The sequence below is a fragment of the Ceratina calcarata genome, unplaced genomic scaffold, assembly GCF_001652005.2.
Source record: "Ceratina calcarata isolate Rehan_Ccalc_2016 unplaced genomic scaffold, ASM165200v1 scaffold336.2, whole genome shotgun sequence".
Taxonomy (NCBI): Eukaryota; Metazoa; Arthropoda; class Insecta; order Hymenoptera; family Apidae; genus Ceratina; species Ceratina calcarata.
The window spans coordinates 17,037-26,372 of record NW_017156387.1 but is presented as its reverse complement, the minus strand read 5'-3'; positions in this window follow the sequence as shown (position 1 = coordinate 26,372).

The following is a 9,336-nucleotide window of genomic DNA, read 5'->3' as shown; positions in this document are numbered from 1 at the left end:
TTTTTAAAAAATGTGTTTCTAAAGTGCATAAGCTTTTGGGATTGACTGTATAGCCAATACATCCTTAAGTAGTATACATTGTCGGCCTAGAATTGCATAGACGTTTATAATGCATACGTATTTCACATAAACACATTTATAGAACGAGTAGGCGTGTTGATTTAGTTGTGAGTAATTTTGTATGGAACTCGGGAAAGTGTGAGATGTAGCTATTAGCTTGGAACGAAGTAAGTTCGATGCCGGGACAGGTAGGATCCCGAGGGTTCGGTGCATCTGGTACGCATGCACTGGTAAATAACGTGTTCGCGCGTCCCTTTCACCGGCCCACCGTATCGATCCTTTTCCGCATTGGTTGCTGCCAGCCCGTTTTTCGAATTTCTCGCGGATTTCCGACCCCTTCCCGTGCACCACCGCCTAGAATTTATAGAAGAAGTCGATCTCGCGAAGGATTTCCTACGGAATTGGCCGGCTTCCGGCAGAAACAAATTTAGAACCGTTATCCTGGCAGAAATTAGCTTTGCCCAAACTCATTTTTAACTCCTTGGGAATTTAATACAGGGTTTATTATCCGCTTTATTTGCAAATACGATATGAGCGAGAAACGAATTATAAACGTTGTTCATATACGAGTAAACGTGATGGTTTCATTCTAATCTGAAGGATATCAAGAATTGATTATGTTGAATTGTTTCTCGTTACAATCGTGGGCGGTTGCTCGTTGTTCCCTTTTGTCGTAAAACGAGGGACAAGAGGTCTCGCGTGTATCGGGTATTAAGATTCGATGTCGCGAGCAGAGAACGCGTTCTGGAACGTGTGGGCGGGTCGAAACTGGTTTCCAACATCGCGTGTCCGTCTCCAACGGACCAAAAGGAAGACACGCACTCGCAGACTGCGTTCGACTCCCTTTGATCCGTGACTCACACTTCTGATTTAGCAAAGGTTCGAGTATTCACGTTTCTTGTTCATTCGAACAAAATTATCGACAGTTCTTCGCACTGTGCATTCCTTAACGATCACGATGAGTTAAATCGTTGCATGCAACCATTGAGAAAGTCCAGTGATCGTTCCTTAGGAATTTTATCTCACATTCTCAGGTCTCATTCCTTTGTCATTTTTATTAGCGCACAAATAATTCAGTAGATAGTTCGTTTGAATAAAACCATTGAACTACGAACGTTCAATCCGATCTAGATATCTTACACGTTTTTATTATTTCATTTTTTATCAGTCAGAGTCGAACTGGATTAGGTGAAACGTGTTTGCCGCTGGAACTTAGGCTACGGGCTAAAATTAGCCGAGACTTAAAAGATCGTTGAGTCGAATCCGTAGGGAAGAGGGAATGGGTGTGCATAGTGGTCTGTTAGATCGTGGCAGTTAACTATTCCCAGCACGAAATCGTTTCGAGACATCGAATCTCACGTACGAGACGTATCTTACGCTTCGCTTCTTTGTTTAACCACTTGTCACACGGTGCATACACCCTCCGTGTCGTCTTCTCCGAGAGTGCGAACCAGCGTTGCCAAGGCTCTCGCAGACGTCCTGATTAAACTTTTTCATGCGTATACAATCTCCCTACGCGTATTTTATAATATACACATTTTCTGTATACAGAGATCTGTACATTTTATATTTATACGTATTTTATACGTATCGAAATCTATGGTCGATTATTGAAGATGTTATGTCAGTTAGTTAATTGGGACGTGACGCAACGGTAAATAATTTGTCAATATCGGAGTCGAAGATTGGCCTTATTAAACAATGAATTACTGGCCCCGTTAAAAGGAAAGACGCGCACGTTCCGAACCAGGGCAACTGCTAATTATTTCTCGTTCGGATGCGTCTATTATCGGCTGTTTTGATTAATGTATCCTGTACGGAGGAATCAGTCCCTCGGTCGATACTCTGTTCAATTATTGCAACGCTGGTTCCACTTTGGGTGGTTACTTAAAAACTAGATTTTTAATCAGTACGTCCCATCGTTAATTAGACAAGATTTTGTCTGTATTAAATGTAGAAAAATGAATAGGAGATATATGCTCATAATTATGAAAATGGTCTAAGTAAAAATGAAAAAAAAAATGAATTTTGACTTAGACCACTTTCATAATTATGGACACATATATTCTTAATCCGGAACACATTCCATTTGCTTTAGTGTTATAGTGTATCTTTATGATACAGTCGCATGTTAAATTGGAGCACAGGTGCGACCGGGTATCGGTTTATTCTCGATTCACGGGTTTCCAGTATTGTTGCCCGCGGAATTTTCTTCCTTAGCACGCGCGCGTTTTGTCACGGCAATCTTGGTAGGAGCGCCGGGTATATCGGATTCATAGGTCTTTGAATAATGCAGGCCCGAACCTTTACATCTGATGAAAAGGAACTTTTATTTATGAAATGCTTAGAAATGGCCAGCTTCCATTTCTCTCGCCTTTTGTCGAACAGGTTTAACTGCAATTTATTCGTTTGCCTGCAGCTCGCATCCATTTGATGTGAAGTCCTTTGAGCCCATTCTTCAAACGAGTCTTACTTTCTTAGTTTGATTAAAAAATTTTAGGGATTCAAATAGGCTGATGAGAATTGCATTTAATCTATCATCTATTATCGTTTTCATTTAGGATAACGTGCAATCGTCAGTGTTTAGTCTATTCTCATTCTGAGGATCGTAAAAATTTTTTATCGACCATTAAATTAGCATTTAGCACGGTCTTTTTGCTGGTGACTCACGTTGAGTCAGTGTTCTCCTAAATTCGACCAATCAGAATGTACGTTTACACCGAGACATCGCTTAGGGCAGGCAATGGATTTATAGAGAATCGGGATACGAACACATTTGTACAGTTTTAGCGCGTTTACTGCCAGTTTTACTGCGACCCGGGATTTAAACAAGATATCGGGAGTTGTCGAAAAAAGATGAAAAAGAATATTCTCTTTGAGATCTCGCGGGATTTACGACGGCTGCCGTTTATACCGAATGCGCCGGGGCTACTTCGCCTCTAGATTTTCGCATTTTTAGAATCCGCGTTGCGTCACCGTTAAAAGTGGACGCGTTCGTGTAATCATTAAATTACACTGTCATTTCGCATATCTCTAAATTTCATTCGATACACAGGAAACTTTAATAAGTTCATGAGAAAATGAGATACGTCTAAAAAATTGATCAGATACTTGAACGTCTGAACGATAAAAGAAATATTTATCTAAAAATTTTTCAAACGCTTCATTTTCCCAACGATGAACATTCTGATTGCCGCTGCTCCTTCTTTTTTCAATTAACCAGCGCGGGCGTCTCATAGGAATCCTGGGAAGTTGGTCACAAAAAAGGGGCGCACGGTTCCTCTCGAGACGAGAGGAGCTCGCGTGTCGCGCGATTCGATTTATCTTAATTAGAAACGCGGTTATTAAAAATAACGAGTCGGTGTGCGTCGCCGTTAATTACACGCGGCCCGTAGGAATTGAACGCACGACACGTGCCGTCGACGTCGTCTCTTCTGTTCCACGCTCGGCGTCGCGCGATCGGGTGAAAGAATCCGCTTCGCGACGCGTTTCTCCTATCTAACGCGCTGGCTCGACCGAACGCTTCTCTATTTACACAGAATGCGTTGCAACGCGTTTAGTGGGAGCGTCTAATTAGCGCCACGAACGACTTATGTAAGCCGCGGCACTCGTCTGATTTTTCGAGTTTTAAAAGTTTCTCATTCTCTCTATTATTTATTCAGACACTGTCGGCGCATTTGCCGATTTCAATGCAAAATTAAATGCTTACAAAATCCTGGATCCATCGCTCACACACTGAACAGCTTCATTCATAAAATTCATTCGTGACGGTGAACGTTTCTTCAACTGGAATAGGGAGACATTCTAATTCTAGTATCGACGAAAGCTAAATTAGTATTCGGAGGCTTGGCCAAAAATTTTGGACGAAAGTCTGGGTTCCTACAAAGTACTCCAGTGCTCTCGAGAAACGACAGCCCTCTCTGCCATTCTAATCAGTCCCCATTCATGGTCCTGCCACTTGAAAACGTCTGATCAGGCGTTGGCGAGTCCCTCGTACGATATCCTTGCATCCAGTGTCCATCCGATGGAAATTGTTGCACGGTTTCCCTAGAATCGTGTTCGTCGCATGAGTTTAACTTGTCTCCGACGATATTGTGTCACTTATCAGTCAACAGAACTGTTCCACTTTCAGTATAAACAGACTTGAAGTTCAGTCCTTATTCATTCGCATATTCTGGTAGAACCAAGTTTTATTGTAATACAGAAATTATGTAGAAACTGAGAATTATTTTTTATTTATACGTTGGAATGGTCGGTGGTGATCGAAACTTTGGTTTGGATATTTTTTACGATTATTTTTTCTGCTATCAATAAATTCCGGCTTATCAGTGGCCATAAATCAGAGCTTTGAGGCTCGATGAACCATGCAGAAGCCACGTCGCCAGTCTGGAATCGATTCCCTCGCATGGTCAGGAAACGTTCAACCTTAAGGATTGAACTAAAGTATCGTTTTTGTATGTTAAACAAACCGTGGATTCGAGAATCGTTCGAGTTATTAGCGAACGGTCTCGCTGCCGCGATAAATCGAATGGAGAAGCAAGGTTACCCAGCTCGTTCGATAAGAACAATCGGACAGGTTCTTGCAGCTCGAATTGGAACAGTAGATAAAAAATCCGATCTTCGTACCAGTCAATTGATAGCCTCGTACGATTATATCGAGTAGTTGGCTGTTTTACTTTAAGTCACTCTCGTCTACACTGCAGATCTTTACACAAATTATAATATTTCAACCAAGTTTAACTTACAAATGAATTCCTTTGATCCTTTGGGAATATTCATATGCGTTCTTACAAGATATCGTTTCTTGTACAATTCTCATCTTCTTTTGCTGGAAGTACATAAATGTGCGAAGCAATTATCAGTTTCAATGTTCTAAATGTATGGTTTGCATTTGCATATTTGCAGAGTCGTAAGTAGGTCAGTATGTTTATAGTGTTTTAAGTATTATTGGAATAGCATGGATTACTCTCAGGACAGGAAATATAATAGTAATTAATACAACGAATTTCTATCTGATGGATTAAATCACTTTTCGAGTAGGTAAATTAGAAATTTAAATAACCAAGGCGTGAATCAAGGGAACAGATCCGTGACTTACTACAAGTTTTTACGATTACTGAAAAAGTAAAATGGAAAAAATTTCGAATCGATTTCCATGCGTTATGAACCAGTTGGCTCATCACTAAATATAGTCTCGTGCTCGAGCTAGAAAACTTCATTGCTCTGTCGCTATCGTCTAACAATAAGTGTTACGACGCGTTCATTGAACACGGTTAGCGCTGCCCGCCACGTTGAATATGCATTTTCATTCATCCTCGACGCACGTACCGCGTCACCATCTTTTCACTTGTTGCCATGACATAATCGCTCGATTTAGATTAGTCGCAAACTTTTTATCTGCACGTACAAACATCGATAGTTAGTATAAACGATCTTTGCCAATCTGGTTTTCCCAAGACCAGCAAGCGTTCCTTGGTGTCTTCGCTTTTCGTTAGATTCGTTCAGTCGTTAAAATATCGCGAGACCTTTTTCCTTCGATCGAATTCAACGAAAGTTTCTAAATCAAAAAGGAGAGTCGAAGGACGAGGTTGTAACCCTGGCCGTCGCCTCGTTAGCGAGAGTAGTAGCCACGTTGGTAATTAACGAATTGGCCATAATTAACGCGGCTCCACTGACAATTCCTTCTAACAGTCTTTGTTAATTATTCGCACGAGATTCCAACCCGTACATTTTTTCTTTCAATTAACCCTTTCATTAGCAGTAATCAAAATTTCTTTATACACTGATTACGTTTCATGTTACAAAATTAATTCCCACATTCCACGTGCAACAGATTTTCCAAATTTTTTAAGAACAAAAATATTGCTGAGAAATTATTTACTCCAATTTTTATGGGAGAAGAATCGAACACATTTTTGACAAGATGAATCAGTCTTGATTTTGTCCGATGTTTCACCAGTTGAATTCACCTTCCTATATGAACGTCAGATCCGCGAATAGATACGCAAAACAGTTTCTTTAGCGTCGATCCATGCCGATGACATAATTTCCAGACCGCGACCGCTTTTAAAATTCTCAAAATTTCCCTATATATAAACTGTGCGCGTACCGAGAACCCGTTCAGAATGATAATGGACGATGATGCAATCGTTCATATGGAAGGGATTTGCATTTTTGTTACGACGTACGGCGCCTTGGCGGCCGCAAATGAATTATAAATCATCTGTTTAAGCCTGCATTGACGCTAATCTATAAGCAAATCCCTCTGATTTGATGAACAAGGCTGATTCCTTGTGGAAATACTTAGCACCGACCACGTGTTTCGAATTCTGCTGTATGTAAATCGAGTTACGATTCAATTGCACATTTTATTTGTAGATATTCATGTTGTGTAATCATAATCGAGATTCAAGACGATTTAATATAGAAATTGAAATTTTAATCAGTAGTCGTTGATCCGGTGAATTATCGTTTAGTTAATGAACAATTATTAACGTAATTTGTAACTGGGATTCAGTATTGAATTAAGACCGACTTCCCTCGCAGTTCATTTTAAATCACAGTTAAATTAATGGAGTGATTATACAGAGAATCTCAGGTAATCGTGAATACAAGTTGAATCACCGTTAGGTCATCTTTAACTCAGTCTTCGTGTATTTTACTGTTGACTCGGTAATACAGGAAGCTTGCAAGATTAGTCAATAAGCAAAATTAGAATAATTAGACCGCTCGACGGGACATCAGTTAAATGTGAAAACCAATAATAGGGAGTGTCGCTCGGTGATCCTGTTACCAGTAATCAGATCAATTTTATATCATCCTATTATGACTTGCTCGAGAGACCGTTCAGACGTCACAGATTATGTCTTATTATATTTCAACATATTACAACGTGTTTGAGTAATCAAATTTGCTAGGGAAATTGCATCGATATTGAAATATTAATTTGGGTCACCGTATCAATCAGTTTCCCTGATTTTATTGCAAGGTATACACCTTCTGTCCTTTTGTTCGAAACTGCAATAATTATTCACATGATTAATAATAATCGTCATCTCCTGTTGTACGATACTAATTGTGAACTGATCTCGATGTGCTAATTAATTATTGTGATTCACGATTGAGGACGATTGATCGTGATTGGCCTGTCCGAATAAAACGCGGAATCGATCCGAGAGAAATTGTCGAGCGAATGGGAGGCAGGAATTACAAGCCGCGGCACTCCGACTTCCCTTTGCACGTCTATCTTTAGCTCGTCGCGTACAGGGCGTCGCAAAAACGAAAGACGAGTTCAAAGTTCGTGGAACACGTTGCAGAAAAATAATTCTCAGTAAATATAATGATTATTAGGAAAAGATCGTCTGAGTAAATGCAGCGGTTCACAGATTTGCACATTTCGTTCTGCGATCAATCTCCGGTTTATTATAACATCTCCGTCCTAATATAATATCTGTAAGCTATCGATTTGATCGAAATGCTGAGGTAAAACTACTTAGTCAATTGTTTGAGTTTAAGAATTTAGTGGCGGTGATTTGGCAAGGCGCCTGTTAAAAGTTATCAGCTGGCTAAACGGAGATCAGATAGTAATCAGTGAGAGATAGGAGCGTCCGGTAGTTGGAGATACCAGTAACAAAAACAGAAGGTTTTAAGTTGTAATATTTCTGAGAGAACTGAATAATAATTTTCATGAAGAAACGTTGAGAATTTAATAATAATAATACAGAATGTAGAATAAAATTAATCGTCATTATCGAAGAGCGATGGAAATCAGAATTTATATTCCATTTTTCGAATCGACGCCGTTAAAGATTTATCTGCCACGAAGATTCGCGGTTTAAACCAGTGCCGAAACTGTGAAACCGCGAGGTTTCTTTTATACGGCCAGGATATCTGGCAAAGAAATTGCTCGTTTTTCTCCACGGGGGTGGAGAGTGCGGGTGTATTTGGGTCGCGCGTCCCACATTCCAGCCACGTCAAAGTTAATTGCAGGTGTTAACGACGATTACCGTCGCCTGTGAACCCAGCCTGTTTACGTCCGTGTGCGTCTGGCCTTTTGTGCCGGTCGGGTCGAGCGGGATGAATCAAATTTCAGCCCCCTTTGTTTCCTTGCCGCCTCGTAATTTTGCACCCCCTTTTTTCTTACCCGGTTTCACCCCAGACAATCGTCGACCTGGTACATATTTCTCGAGAAGGGATCCCACTGTGCTCTCGGATCTCCTGATACCGTTTCAATACTCACGATGTAATCGCATTTTCTCTTTGGATATTCACAATCAGTTTTACATCGACTTGTTTAATTCAGGCGAGAGTCTATGAACAGAAGAGTCATAACATTTGCAGTGTGGCTAATGAAATAGATAACTGAGATTTCGTATGCAATTGCATTCTTCATGCATTGATTTAATTACTTAATTGCATTTTCGTATGCATTTGAATTTTGTAACACGTTAATTGGGTAATTGAATTTTTATATGCAATCCAATTTGTCATTCGATGTATTTGTATACATTCTTTATCTCCTAATCAATTAGTTCCATGCTCCTGCATTTTTGAGTTTGGATATTTGTGGATTGTGAATATCAGCAGATTAAATTATAGCAGAATTTTAATCCATCGAAGTCAGATATAAAATTTATAGATAGTACGTTACAATGAAATTAGTAAGTAAACAGTGGTTTGTGTTTTAAGTTCAGTTGAATTTAGGAGCTGCTGAATATTTTATGCAATACTGTTTTTAATAAACTGTCTTGAATGAACGGAATTTCATAGACGTTTATTAATAAAATTGCGGACACGCATTTGCGTATCGGTTTGCTATTAATTTTGTTATCGCACGTTTATGAGAGTACGTCTGTCTATAAATATTTTACTGGTGAACCCTGAAAACGGCATTCGCCGCGTTCGTCGGGGGAGTCCCCCTTCGCTATTTCAAAGCGTCTAACTTTGTCGCCGGTAACAACGTGGCGAGAACGCAGCCACGTTTCAAATCTTATTCACTCTGTCTGGAAGTCCCCCGTGTTTTTTACACAGCCGATGCTCGTCGCGGCATCGCGGGATCCAGCTATTGAAACGTGCGTGCGCTCTCATTAACGCGCGAGGAAACCGCGACAACGTCACGCGGTTTTGTAATGAATGTCTCCGGATGCTAAACCGATCGTTCGAGCATGTTGGAAAAGCACTTGTTGGCAATAAACGAAGTGTTTGAAAAATCTGAAGGGATACCGCGTGACAAAATTTCGAGAAAATTAAAATTTTCTTATATTTTTCACAATTTCG